We start from the raw sequence: 13,004 nt of genomic DNA on the forward strand, positions 1-13,004 counted from the left end.
ACCTGGGAATTTGTTAGAGATGAGCCTTCTCAAGCCCTACCCTAGACTTAGGGAACAGAACCTCTGAAGATGGGGCCAGCAATCTGTAGTTAACCAGACTACTATGCAATTCTGATGCATGCTTGAATTCAAGGACCACTGTGATTTGTAATTGATTGAGGGATATTTTTTGATGCCCATAAAAGCATTAAAATGTTTCTACCAATCTTTGATATTCATCTCTTCCTTCAACCATTCCTTGTAGTTACACACAGCCATCATAACACCGTTCTTTTAATACCTAGCATATTCAACTAGGTGTTTCTGTTTGACAGATTGTTTCTCTTTACCATTATGGATGAAAACTGTTTACCATAAAATAAAATAAATGGAGGCACCACAAGAAAGTGCAGCAAAATAAAGAATGCACTCCACTTGGAACACAAAGTGCTTATTGGCTGAGAACATTTGTCCTGTGACTGGAATTAGAACAGGCTACACACCCTGCAGTGCTTGTTCTCTGGAGTTGAAAGCATAGCTTGGAAGACAGCCTGTGGGGGGAAGGGTGTAACTGTGTGTAACATGTGAACAATACATTTATTTATCTGAGATAAAGTCAGAGATTTTAACTGTTTATAAAACATTTTATGTAAATAAAGCATTATAATGAGCCAGGGCTAGGAAAGCTAATTCAAATTTTTTAGAGAAACACATTTTTTTGATGGGGTGAGTTGGGTAGATGGGGAACTTTGAGATTTCCTAACCTATGTCTTGATGATAAATATTCAGATGACCAAATATTCAGATTTTATCTATTTCTGATTTTTCGATTTGAAATCTGGCTTTTGTGAAGTATTATTTTTTAGAAAGTGTCTTTATAACTTTTTTTTTTTTTTTTACTAAAATGGTACTACAAACTCATTTATTCAGATTAGAGTAATTTATTATGATTTGGAAAAAACTAAGCTGAAATGATCACTTTTATTCTTTCTGAAAGAAACTTTTCTAAACCTACCAATATTTATAGGAAAATGTTTAACCTGTTCCAACAAATGACAGGCTTCCAGTCATCATAACAGAATGAATGAACACCCACACCCACCCACACACCCACTCACGCACACACATGGAAAACTGTATTAGAGAAGAATCAGAGTATTCCATGTAGAACATGCATCCCCTGAGAAGCCAAGTACAAATTAGTGTTATGATTGTATAAAAACTAGTCTTTACTTTGTTGACCTCTTTGGTTAAATATAATCTACCTTATTAGAATAAAACTATTTAAATATTAAATATTTAATCAGAATATTTTCTTATTCCAACTGTTCTCCATTGCTAATCCATTCTTATTATTGAAGATGCAAGATTCATAGAACACTATTCCTCCAGACAAAAAATTAGCAGAGACTTTTTGTCCTTTTTTTAATTTGGTGTTTTCTCCAGCTTTCTCTATGCCTTTTTACTAGTGTCATTATTTTCTCAAAACATTTCCCCCTGGGCACATAGTGTCCACACGTTTACTAACCTATCTTTCTCTTCTTAATGCTAGGAAACTAACCTTTACTCTTCTGTCTGGAAGGAATCTGTGTACAATATTCAAATCATAAGTTCTATTGTAGTCATTCAACCAGACAACACTGAATATGCATATATGCAAATAGTGTATATTATGTTTACATGTATATGTATTTATTTAATTTATACAAACACACATACATATATATGTATATATGTAGAAAAAGAGAATAAAAGGAGAGGAGAAGAGGCTAGGGGAGGGAGAGTGGGGTAAAGGATTACTTGAGTAGATGAAGCAAATATTTCAAAAGAGCACACAAAACAAATCAAGTAAGATATTTTTCTAATTCCTGAGCTAACTATTGACTCAAATTCAGCCTATTATAATGAAGTAATAAATCACAGGATGGTATAGATTGAGCATTCAGGATGTTATTCATTTCAGGTGGTCTCAGCCCCATTGCAAACCTCTCTATAAGAGATAAGCCAATAACAGCATTGTCTCCATTATCACATTCTGTGCTATGTGTTCTCCCAGAATAACGGTTGCACCCAACTGAACATTAATGTGGAGCAAAAAGAGAATTCTCTGTGAACAAGTCAACTTGTAGCTTTGTAAGTAGGAAGAATAAAAATACTCTTTTCTTAGAAGTGCTAATCCATTTTTCTGAGGCTCTGTTTTCTAGCTGAGTTCATTTAAGTGTGCTTGAAACTATGAGCCCTGTGGGATAATATCAGTCCTATGCAACTCGAGGCAATCATTATTAGAACTGAAGCAGCTCTTGGGTTCAGGATATGGACCACAAACTGGCAGAGAGCCTGAGCTCTCCAAGGAAGTACGCCAGTGTCACTCCATCGTTTCCTTAGCTGTTGGGAGAGATTTCAGCTCTTCAGCAGTTTCTCTTCCTGATCAGCTTTTCCCAAGATAAATCTGAGCTAGCACCATATGTTTCAAGAACAAAAAACAGCTTCTGAATTATTACAGCGTAGTGTACTCTTGCCCAGGAAATTCAAGCTGCTAAGGCACTGTAATCATAGTACCAGGCAGAATTTGAGAGAGCAGTGAACTTGATTTCACAAACTTGTCAAACAACACTTGCCTTCAGAGAGTAGGACTCCTTGAGAATTTCTCAGAGGGAAGATAAAATGTTGCCTAGAGCCCTTAGTTATTTTGGAATCATAGTTCCTAGCTGAATGACCCATTCTCAGATGTTTTGAGTCCACAAGTTTTGTTGGAGTTTAGAGAGGTCATTGTTTTAAATGTCCTTTCTTTAAAAACCACTGAGTGGCTACAATTGTTAGATGTGCTAAATATTAGAAATATAAAGACATTTAAAATGTAATACTTGACTTCAGAGTTCTAATGAGATGAATGGATACATTATAAAAAATCTTTGAAACTGCATACAGTTATATTTAGAAGGATTCATATAGGGTTTGACATAATCACAAAGGAAGAGAATCTAGAATGCTTTAATAAAAGAATACCTGAAAGAAAATTTAGTTGACTATTGAAAGAGATGTAGTTATGTAGGAAGCAAATAGTAGGAGAATGAAAGGACATTCTCTGTTGAGGATACAGCATCAATGGAGACACACAGGAAAGGAAAGGAGTATTTAAGAGAATGGCAGTAAGTTTTTAGATTTTTCTTTGCTTGTTTTTACACAATATGTTTAACAGAAATAAAAAAAAAATCCAGAAGATATAGACAGGGGACAGCTAGTAAAGAATCTTTCATTGACTCCATTCATTCAAGCACTCAGTATAGTAGAAAAACAGTCACCCATTCTTTGACATTCTTCTCACCAACAGGTAGAATGCCTTCCTCTTGAATCAGGGGTGGCCTTAACACTTGGCCAATAAAATATGATGAAAGTGACCTTCCAGGACTTTCCAGATTTTGTCGTACAACTTGTTTTATGGCCTGGTTTTCTCAGAATCCTCACTCTTAAAATCTAGCTGCCACATTACGAGGAAGCCCAAGCAGCCCAATGTAGAGACGCAAATAGACAGAAATACAAGCTCCTCGCCTACTGCTGAGCTCCCAGACTACACAGTCAGCACTATATTGCCAATCGTGTGAATGACCCATTTTGGAAGTAGAGCCTCTAGCCTCAGTTGAGCTTCCTTGGCTACTGGTGTATGGAGTAGAGATGAGTCCTTCCCTCTGAGCTCTGCCCCTGTGAAGTAAATTATTACTGTGGCTATGGGCCATTGCATTTAAGGGTTATTTGCTAGGCAGCAATAGATGCAAGTCCAAAACCTGGCTCAGGTGATCCTCTGGAGAAGGAAATCACAACCCAATACAGTATTCTTGCCTGGGAAATCCCATGGACAGAGGAGCCTGGCAGGCTACAGTCCATTGTGTTGCAAAAGAGTTAGACATGACTTAGCGACTTCAGTTCAGTCGTTCAGTTGTGTCCAACTCTTTGCGACCCCATGAATCGCAGCACGCCAGGCCTCCCTGTCCATCACCATCTCCCGGAGTTCACTCAGACTCATGTCCATCGAGTCAGTGATGCCATACAGCCATCTCATCCTCTGTTGTCCTCTTCTCCTCCTGCCCCCAATCCTTCCCAGCATCAGAGTCTTTTCCAATGAGTCAACTCTTCGCATGAGGTGGCCAAAGTACTGGAGTTTCAGCTTTAGCATCATTCCTTCCAAAGAAATCCCAGGACTGATCTCCTTCAGAATGCACAGGTTGGATCTCCTTGCAGTCCAAGGGACTCTCAAGAGTCTTCTCCAACACCACACTTCAAAAGCATCAATTCTTTGGTGCTCAGCCTTCTTCACAGTCCAACTCTCACAGCCATACATGACCACTGGAAAAACCATAGCCTTGACTAGACGGACCTTAGTCGGCAAAATAATGTCTCTGCTTTTGAATATATTATCTAGGTTGGTCATAGCTTTTCTTCCAAGGAGTGAGCGTCTTTTACTTTCATGGCTGCAATCACCATCTGCAGTGAATCTGGAGGCCCCCCAAATAAAGTCTGACACTGTTTCCACTGTTTCCCCATCTATTTCCCATGAAGTGATGGGACAGGATGCCATGATCTTCGTTTTCTGAATGTTGAGATTTAAGCCAACTTTTTCACTTTCCTCTTTCACTTGCATCAAGAGGCTTTTTAGTTCCTCTTCACTTTCTGCCATAAGGGTGGTGTCATCTGCATATCTGAGATTATTGATTTTTCTCCTGGCAATCTTGATTCCAGCTTGTGTTTCTTTCAGTCCAGCATTTCTCATGATGTACTCTGCATAGAAGTTAAATAAGCAGGGTGACAATATACGGCCTTAACGTACACCTTTTCCTATTTGAAACCAGTCTTTTGTTCCATGTCCAGTTCTAACTGTTGCTTTCTGACCTGCATACAGATTTCTCAAGAGGCAGGTCAGGTGGTCTGGTATTCCCATCTCTCTCAGAATTTTCCACAGTTTATTGTGATCCACACAGTAAAAGGCTTTGGCATAGTCAATAAAGCAGAAATAGATGTTTTTCTGGAACTCTCTTGCTTTTTCCATGATCCAGTGGATATTGGCAATTTGCTCTCTGGTGCCTCTGCCTTTTCTAAAACCAGCTTGAACATTAGGAAGTTCTCGGTTCATGTATTGCTGAAACCTGGCTTGGAGAATTTTGAGCATTTCTTTATTAGCATGTGAGATGAGTGCAATTGTGTGGTACTTTGAGCATTCTTTGGCATTGCCTTTCTTTAGGATTGGAATGAAAACTGACTTTTCCAGTCCTGTGGCCACTGCTGAGTTTTCCAAATTTGCTGACATATTGAGTGCAGCACTTCGACAGCATCATCTTTCAGGATTTGAAATAGCTCAACTGGAATTCCATCACCTCCACTAGTTTTGTTCATAGTGATGCTTTCTAAGGCCCACTTGACTTCACATTCCAGTATGTCTGGCTCTAGATGAGTGATCACACCACCGTGATTATCTGAGTCGTGAAGATCTTTTTTGTACAGTTCTTATGTGTATTCTTGCCACTTCTTCTTAATATCTTCTATTTCTGTTAGGTCCATACCATTTCTGTCCTTTATCGAGCCCATCTTTGCATGAAATGTTCCCTTGGTATCTCTAATTTTCTCTAGTCTTTCCCATTCTGTTCTTTTCCTCTTTTTCTCTGCATTGATCACTGAAGAAGGCTTTCTTATCTCTTCTTGCTATTCTTTGGAACTCTGCATTCAGATGCTTGTATCTTTCCTTTTCTCCTTTGTTTTTCACCTCTCTTCTTTTCACAGCTATTTGTAAGGCCTCCCCAGACAGCCATTTTGCTTTTTTGCATTTCTTTTCCATGGGGATGATCTTGATCCCTGTCTCCTGTACAATGTCACGAACCTCATCCCATAGTTCATCAGGCACTCTATCTATCAGCTCTAGGCCCTTAAATCTATTTCTCACTTCCACTGTATAATCATAAGGGACTTGATTCAGGTCATACCTGAATAGTCTAGCGGTTTTCCCTACTTTCTTCAATTTAAGTCTGAATTTGGTAATAAGGAGTTCATGATCTGAGCCACAGTCAGCTCCCGGTCTTGTTTTTGTTGACTGTTTAGAGCTTCTCCATCTTTGGCTGCAAAGAATATAATCAATCTGATTTCGGTGTTGACCATTTGGTGATGTCCATGTGTAGAGTATTCTCTTGTGTTGTTGGAAGAGGGTCTTTTTTAAGACCAGTGCATTTTCTTGGCAAAACTCTATGAGTCTTTGCCCTGCTTCATTCTGCATCCCAAAGCCAAATTTGCCTGTTACTCCAGGTGTTTCTTGACTTCCTACTTTTGCATTCCAGTCCCCCATAATGAAAAGGACATCTTTTTTGGGTGTTAGTTCTAAAAGGTCTTGTAGGTGTTCATAGAACCATTCAACTTCAGCTTCTTCAGCATTACTGGTTAGGGCATAGACTTGGATTACTGTAATATTGAATGGTTTGCCTTGGTAATGAACAGAGTTCATTCTGTCGTTTCTGAAATTGCATCCAAGTACTGCATTTTGGACTCTTTTGTTGACCATGATGGCTACTCCATTTCTTCTGAGGGATTCTTGCCTGCAGTAGTAGATACAATGGTCATCTGAGTTAAATTCACCCATTTCAGTCCATTTTAGTTCGCTGATTCCTAGAATGTCGACTTTCACTCTTGCCATCTCTTGTTTGACCACTTCCAATTTGCCTTGATTCATGGACCTGACATTCCAGGTTCCTATGCAATATTGCTCTTCACAGCATCGGACCTTGCTTCTATCACCAGTCACATCCACAGCCGGTTATTGTTTTTGCTTTGGCTCCATCCCTTCATTCGACTAAACAACAACAAAATATAATTAACTGGAACAATCATTAAGTCTTTACTGAATGAATACCCTATTCTTACAATATAAGTTATGGCATATGGATGTTAATCCTGACAAAGATTCTCTCCTTGACCAAACTCTAGCCAGCCTCCTCTGAGCCCTCTTAGTGACTAGACCTCAGACTAGGTCTATAAAATCTATAGACTCTCAACAAAATTGCTTTTGTCCACTCTCCTCCTCCTACATTAAACATAGAACTCAATACCTCATCCCTCGAATGACTTTAGCCTCCTAAAGTGCCTGCTGGACTAAATTCAAGGCCCCAGACAACATGTGAAATTAGTCCCTAAAATCTCTTTCTTAGAGCATTTGCTGAAAAGGACTTTCCGATTCTACTCTTTCTTCTGTCCCTTTGAGATATACATGTATCTGCTACAATTCAAAAGTATCTTTCTCAAGGACTTGAAAGGTTTTCCTTTAAAATGTGATGTTTCCTCAGTCTCCCAGTCTCCATGGGAGGATAAAATCCTAACTTCCATATTTACCATCTAACAGACACAGTTGGCTCAATTGGCATTTACAATGACCACTTTTTTTTAAGTTTTCACTCCCCTAATTCTATTGAGCCTCTAATTTCACTTCTTCCTTTTCCTTTAAAATGCCCAGTTACTTCTGTACAATAAAAACTGAGTTTAGCTCTTGTAACACCATCTATTGCAGTAATATTTCACCAATCAAAATCTGTTTTTACCACTCTGGCGAGTATCCAGTTTTATCTTTGACAATCTAAGGCAAGTAGATTTTAGCCTTAAAGCTATCTCTTATCCAACAGTAATGGCCATCTGTGTGAAGTTGGATTCTAGGCATAACATGAAAATAATGCAGAAATCACATAGTGATGACTGTCAGAGGCAGAGAGAATAATTGTTGTAACATACGTGCTTATGATTTTCCAAATCTCTTACAGTAAATGCTAAGCCTCTAAAAGTTATTTTGTATTTGTTTGTTTGTTTTTAATAACTTATTTTGGCAGATGAGTTTAAGATGGCTATAAGAGAGATGAACAAAGTTAGGAAGATTCATCAAGATGCCGTTAGCATTTTAAGAGAGAGAAAAGGAGGGCTTGAACTGGGGAAATGAGATAGGAGTAGAGGACACAGATATAATGAGGAGGACAGAGTCTAGCAGAGTTCAGTATTATGCTGAGATTTCTCAAGCAGCTTGCTGGATGCTGGGTGATGACACTATCTGAAATGAGGGAGAGCCAGCCAGTCAATCATCAGACAGAAGAAAAGAACATGATTATACAATTTGGGTTATGTTAAATCTTAGGGCCTGGGGACATATAACTCACAGTCAGCTGTGAGATTACATATCTAAATTTGTAATGCAGGAGGAGGTTTTTTTTTTTTTTTTTTTTTTTTTTAATGAAGATACAGTTTACCATAACCATTCCAATGGTCATTGAAAGGAAAAACTGAAGAGAGCCAACAAGGGAATTTGTGGGTGGAGAAGTAGAAAGAAGACTGAAGCCTGGTAAATGCTAACACTTGTAGAAAAAAGCAAAAACAGAAAAACAAAAATAATAAAATTCATCAAAGAAATGAAGAAAGGACAGTATAGAAGTTCTAGTAGAAGCAAGAGGTTATGGTGTCACAGAAATAAAGAGAATACACATTTTAAAATAATAATCAAGATTCTTAGATGCTTTAAAATGGTCTTGTTAGAGAAGAACAGAAAAAGGCTCATTGATTTGACTATTGAATACTTTTAATTAAGTAATATATCAGTTATAAAGCTATGTGAGTTTGCTTTTCCTACAAACAAAATCTCTTCTAGATTTAGTAGCTTAAGAGAACAACCAGATATTCAACTCATAAATCCCTGGGCTGGCAAGGTGACTGGGTTCGGTTGAATTTTTTTTAGTCTGGGGCAGATCTGACTGATCTCAGGTGAGCTTGCTCATTGGTCAGTGGTCAACTGGGAGTTCCCCCAGCTAGAATAAGTGGGGCATCTTTCCATGTGGTCTCAAATCCTCCAGGAGTCTGTCATTGACTTCCTCACGTGAAGTTCACAGGGTTCCAGAAGCAAGAGTGAATGTACTCAAAGATTATTAAAGCTCTGCTCAGAACGCAGAGAACATCCTTTCTGTAGCATTGTACCTACAAGAGTAAGATGGAAAACAGCTCAAATTCAAGAGGAAGAAAAGCAGACTCCACACTTGATGGAAGAAGCTGCAGTGAACTGCCCTTTTCTCAGTCTACCATTGGCACCAGCAAAACATTCTTGGAATTCTGGATATCTGCCAGAGACACAGCCCTTTATGGACAAAAATGACCTCGAGTAGTTATTTTAACATGAGCCTCTTATAATGTCAGAGCAAAAAAGAGCACAAAGTCTTCTATAGTCCTTTAAATCCATGGAGTATTAAAAAAAAAAAAAATGAGACACTTCCCCTGCTTCACCAAGGCAACAGAGTAAGTGGTCTCCTTTAGCAGAAAATTAAGGTCTCATTTAACCTAATATCCTCACCTTCAAAATGTAATTTAAAAGACTTCTTGTTCCTAGTAATTGGAGGGCCAGGCTATTGGCGTGTACCCTCCTGCTGAAAACTAAAAAAGCTGGATAAAATATCACAAAAGCGCATCACACAGACAACAGGACAGTAAGCAATTACCAGACCAAAATGAAGGAATAATGAAAACCCAGAGATTTATGCCAGCACAGAAACTGACTTTGCCCTGAAGGTATCTAACATCTTGGCAGTTGCCTTCTGAGAATGGGACTAAAATCAAAGGCTAGAATTCAACTAAACTGAGAAGTTGAATAGGACTCTTTCTTCTTGGTAAGCCAAGACCCTAAAGAATTTACTCTTAGGCTAATAGTTGAAGGTAAAGGAGAAATGGCAGATTCTGGGAATACTTATAGTCATGTACTGAATTACCTGGATCAAGTCTTGACCTGATGCAGTGACAGACTTTATCTTTGAAAAGTTGTTTGTTAAATTAGCCCTAAACTAGTTTTTCATATAAAACGCTTATCCAACCAAAAATGATCACTAGATGCATATACATGCTAGACTCTATGAAGATATGTAGAAAAGGTAGAAAAAGAAACCAGAAGCACAGCAAAATGCAGACATAAGATGCTAAGGTAATTAGACACCAACTATAAAACAGTTGTGGGGCTTCTCTGGTGGCTCAGCATAAGAAACTACCTGCAATGCAGGAGACCACCTGAAATGCAGGAGACATGGGTTCAGTTCCTGGGTCAGGATGATCCCCTGCAGATGGAAATGGCAGCTTATTCTAGTATTTTTGCCTGAAAAAATCTCGCAGACAGAGGAGCCTGGCAGGCTACATTCATGAGGTTGCAAAGAGTTGGACACAACTGAGCAACTAAACCACCACCACCACCATAAAACACTTATGCTGACCTTATTTAAATAAAAGAACAATCAATTTAAAGATATCCATAGAAGACTTGGTACTGTAAAGAGTGACAAAGCAGGTTTTAAAAGAAATAAAACTTCTAGAAAAAACGTATATTAGAAATTAAATTATCTGTAAGGATACTTAAAAAAAAACACAGGGAAAACTGAAGACAGACTTGGTCTACATGAAGACAAGTTGAAAAGAATTATCTAGAGATCTATCCACAAAGACCAAAGGAGACATAACTATGGATGAACACAGCAAGGTCTGGATATGTCATCAGAGTTCTAGAGAAAGATAAAGAGGTAGTGTGACAGCAAATATAACTGAAGAAGTGGTGGTTGACTTTTTCTTTTTTTCTTTTATTCTGAAAGACAGTAATCTGCAGATTCAAGAATCCCGCAGATCCCGCACAGGATAATTAAAGAGAAACTTGCAACTAACTGCATTACATTGAAACTTCAGAAGAAAAAAAAAAAAAAAAAAGGCCAAGAGAAAAATCTTAAGAGAAGCCAGAGGCAAACAAAACAGAAAGATTATCTTCAAAGGAGCAATAGTTAGACTGACAGTTGACTTCTTAACAGCAACCAAGTATGATAGAAGAATCATCTCTTTAATGTGTAAAACATTTCATGACTGTTGGCAAAAAAAGATGTTTTCAATCAAACAAGGCTAAGAACAGTCAGCATGGAAGACTTTCACAGAAAAAAATCTAAAAGTTGGACTTCAGGCAGAAGGAAAATGATTCCAGGCATGTCTGAGGTATAAGAATAAAGAGCAAAGAAGATAGAACTCTGTGGAAAACATACATGTTGGGGACTGAGTGATCTCTGAAATCAGGGATTGGCATTTTTTTTTCCTACACATGGTCCAGAGTGTAAATATTGTAGGCTTTGTACACTCTGCGCTCTCTTTTGTGAGTATCCTGGTGTTATGGTGCAAAAGTAACCATAGATAATGTATAAAAGAATGAGAACGTAACTGAGTTTCAATCAAACTCTGTTTATAGATACAGAGAGTGGGCTGGATATAGGAAGTTGACTATAGTTTGTTGATCCCTAAATTAAATAAGGGAATGACAGAGGATGAGATGGTTGAATGGCATCACCAACTCAATTGACATAAGTTGGAGCAAACTTTGGGAGACAGTGAAGGTCAGGGAAGCCTGGTGTGATGCAGTCTATGGTGTTGCAAAGTCAGACATGACTGAGCTATTGAACAACAAAGTAAACTTGCCCCTCTATTCCTGAGCTCTTTGAATTTATCTCCAAGCTGAGGAGGAAGCAAAGGACTAAGTAAATTTGCATCCTTTCCTTACTGTTGTAGTTTAACATGAGTCAAACTATAATAAGGGAATACTCCGTGTTTTGTGGGGACTCTGACTCCTCCCTCCACAGCCACAGGTAAAGCCCTGGGAGATTATTGCACAGTTTCTTTTTGTGTCCACTTAACTTTTCTAATTGTAGGAAGTATTCATCAACAGTGAGGCAACTAGGGTGAGCTATATGAAGTGCAAATCTGACAAGGCCATTTCCCTGTTTAAGTTTTTGAAGGACTTCTTAGACTGTTGTTGTTTAGTTGCAGAGTGTCCCACTCTTTCAAGATCCCATGGACTGCAGCTGGCCAGGCTCCTCTGTCCATAGGATTTCTCAGTTAAGAATGCTGGTTGCCATTTCCTTCTCCAGGGGATCTTCCCGACCTAGGGATCAAATCAGCATCTCATGTACTGACAGGCAGATTCTTTAGCACAGAATGCTCTCTGTCTGGTTATCAAGCTCCAGTTCCTCAAAATGACACAAGGGCCCTGTTGATTCAGTGTTTGATTATTCTCTTTAGCCACTTCTCCCACTCTGTCTAAGCTTGTCTCATCACTTCAGTTAAGGACCATGGTCTCCTGACAATGATGTTCTGGCTACTTCTATGTGATCACTCAAGCTGTTTTTACTGCCCTCTTCATCCCCACTTTGCGTAGCTGGCAAATGCTAGTCTTTTCTCAACCCAGATAATGCTTCCTCCACAAAATGATGGTGCCCCGAATTCAACATACACACACCTTTGAGCTCCCATAGTGTTTTGCTAATGTGCCACGGCAGGCAGGCCACACAGCACATTCTTCCTTGTCACATGAAGCTGTGATGTCCTGGAGAATCTCTTATTTCTGTGTCCCAGCATATTGTAGAGTAGGCACTCAATTAAGTGTGTGTGTATTTTATTTTATTTATTTATTTTTTTAATTTTTATTATTACTTTATTTTACTTTACAATACTATATTGGTTTTGCCATACATTGACATGAATCCACCACGGGTGTGCATGCGTTCCCAAACATGAACCCCCCTCCCACCTCCCTCACCACAACATCTCTCTGGGTCATCCCCATGCACCAGCCCCAAGCATGCTGCACCCTGCGTCAGACATAGACTGGCGATTCGATTCTTACATGATAGTATACATGTTACAATGCCATTCTCCCAAACCATCCCACCCTCTCCCTTTCCCTTTGAGTCCAAAAGTCCGTTATACACATCTGTGTCTTTTTTGCTGTCTTGCATACAGGGTCGTCATTGCCATCTTTCTAAATTCCATATATATGTGTTAGTATACTGTATTGGTGTTTTTCTTTCTGGCTTACTTCACTCTGTATAATGGACTCCAGTTTCATCCATCTCATCAGAACTGATTCAAATGTATTCTTTTTTTTTAAAATTTTTTAATTTAATTAATTTATTTATTTTTAATTAAATTTTTATTTTTACTTTATTTTACTTTATAAT

Source organism: Capra hircus, chromosome 2, assembly GCF_001704415.2.
Source record: "Capra hircus breed San Clemente chromosome 2, ASM170441v1, whole genome shotgun sequence".
Taxonomy (NCBI): domain Eukaryota; kingdom Metazoa; phylum Chordata; class Mammalia; order Artiodactyla; family Bovidae; genus Capra; species Capra hircus.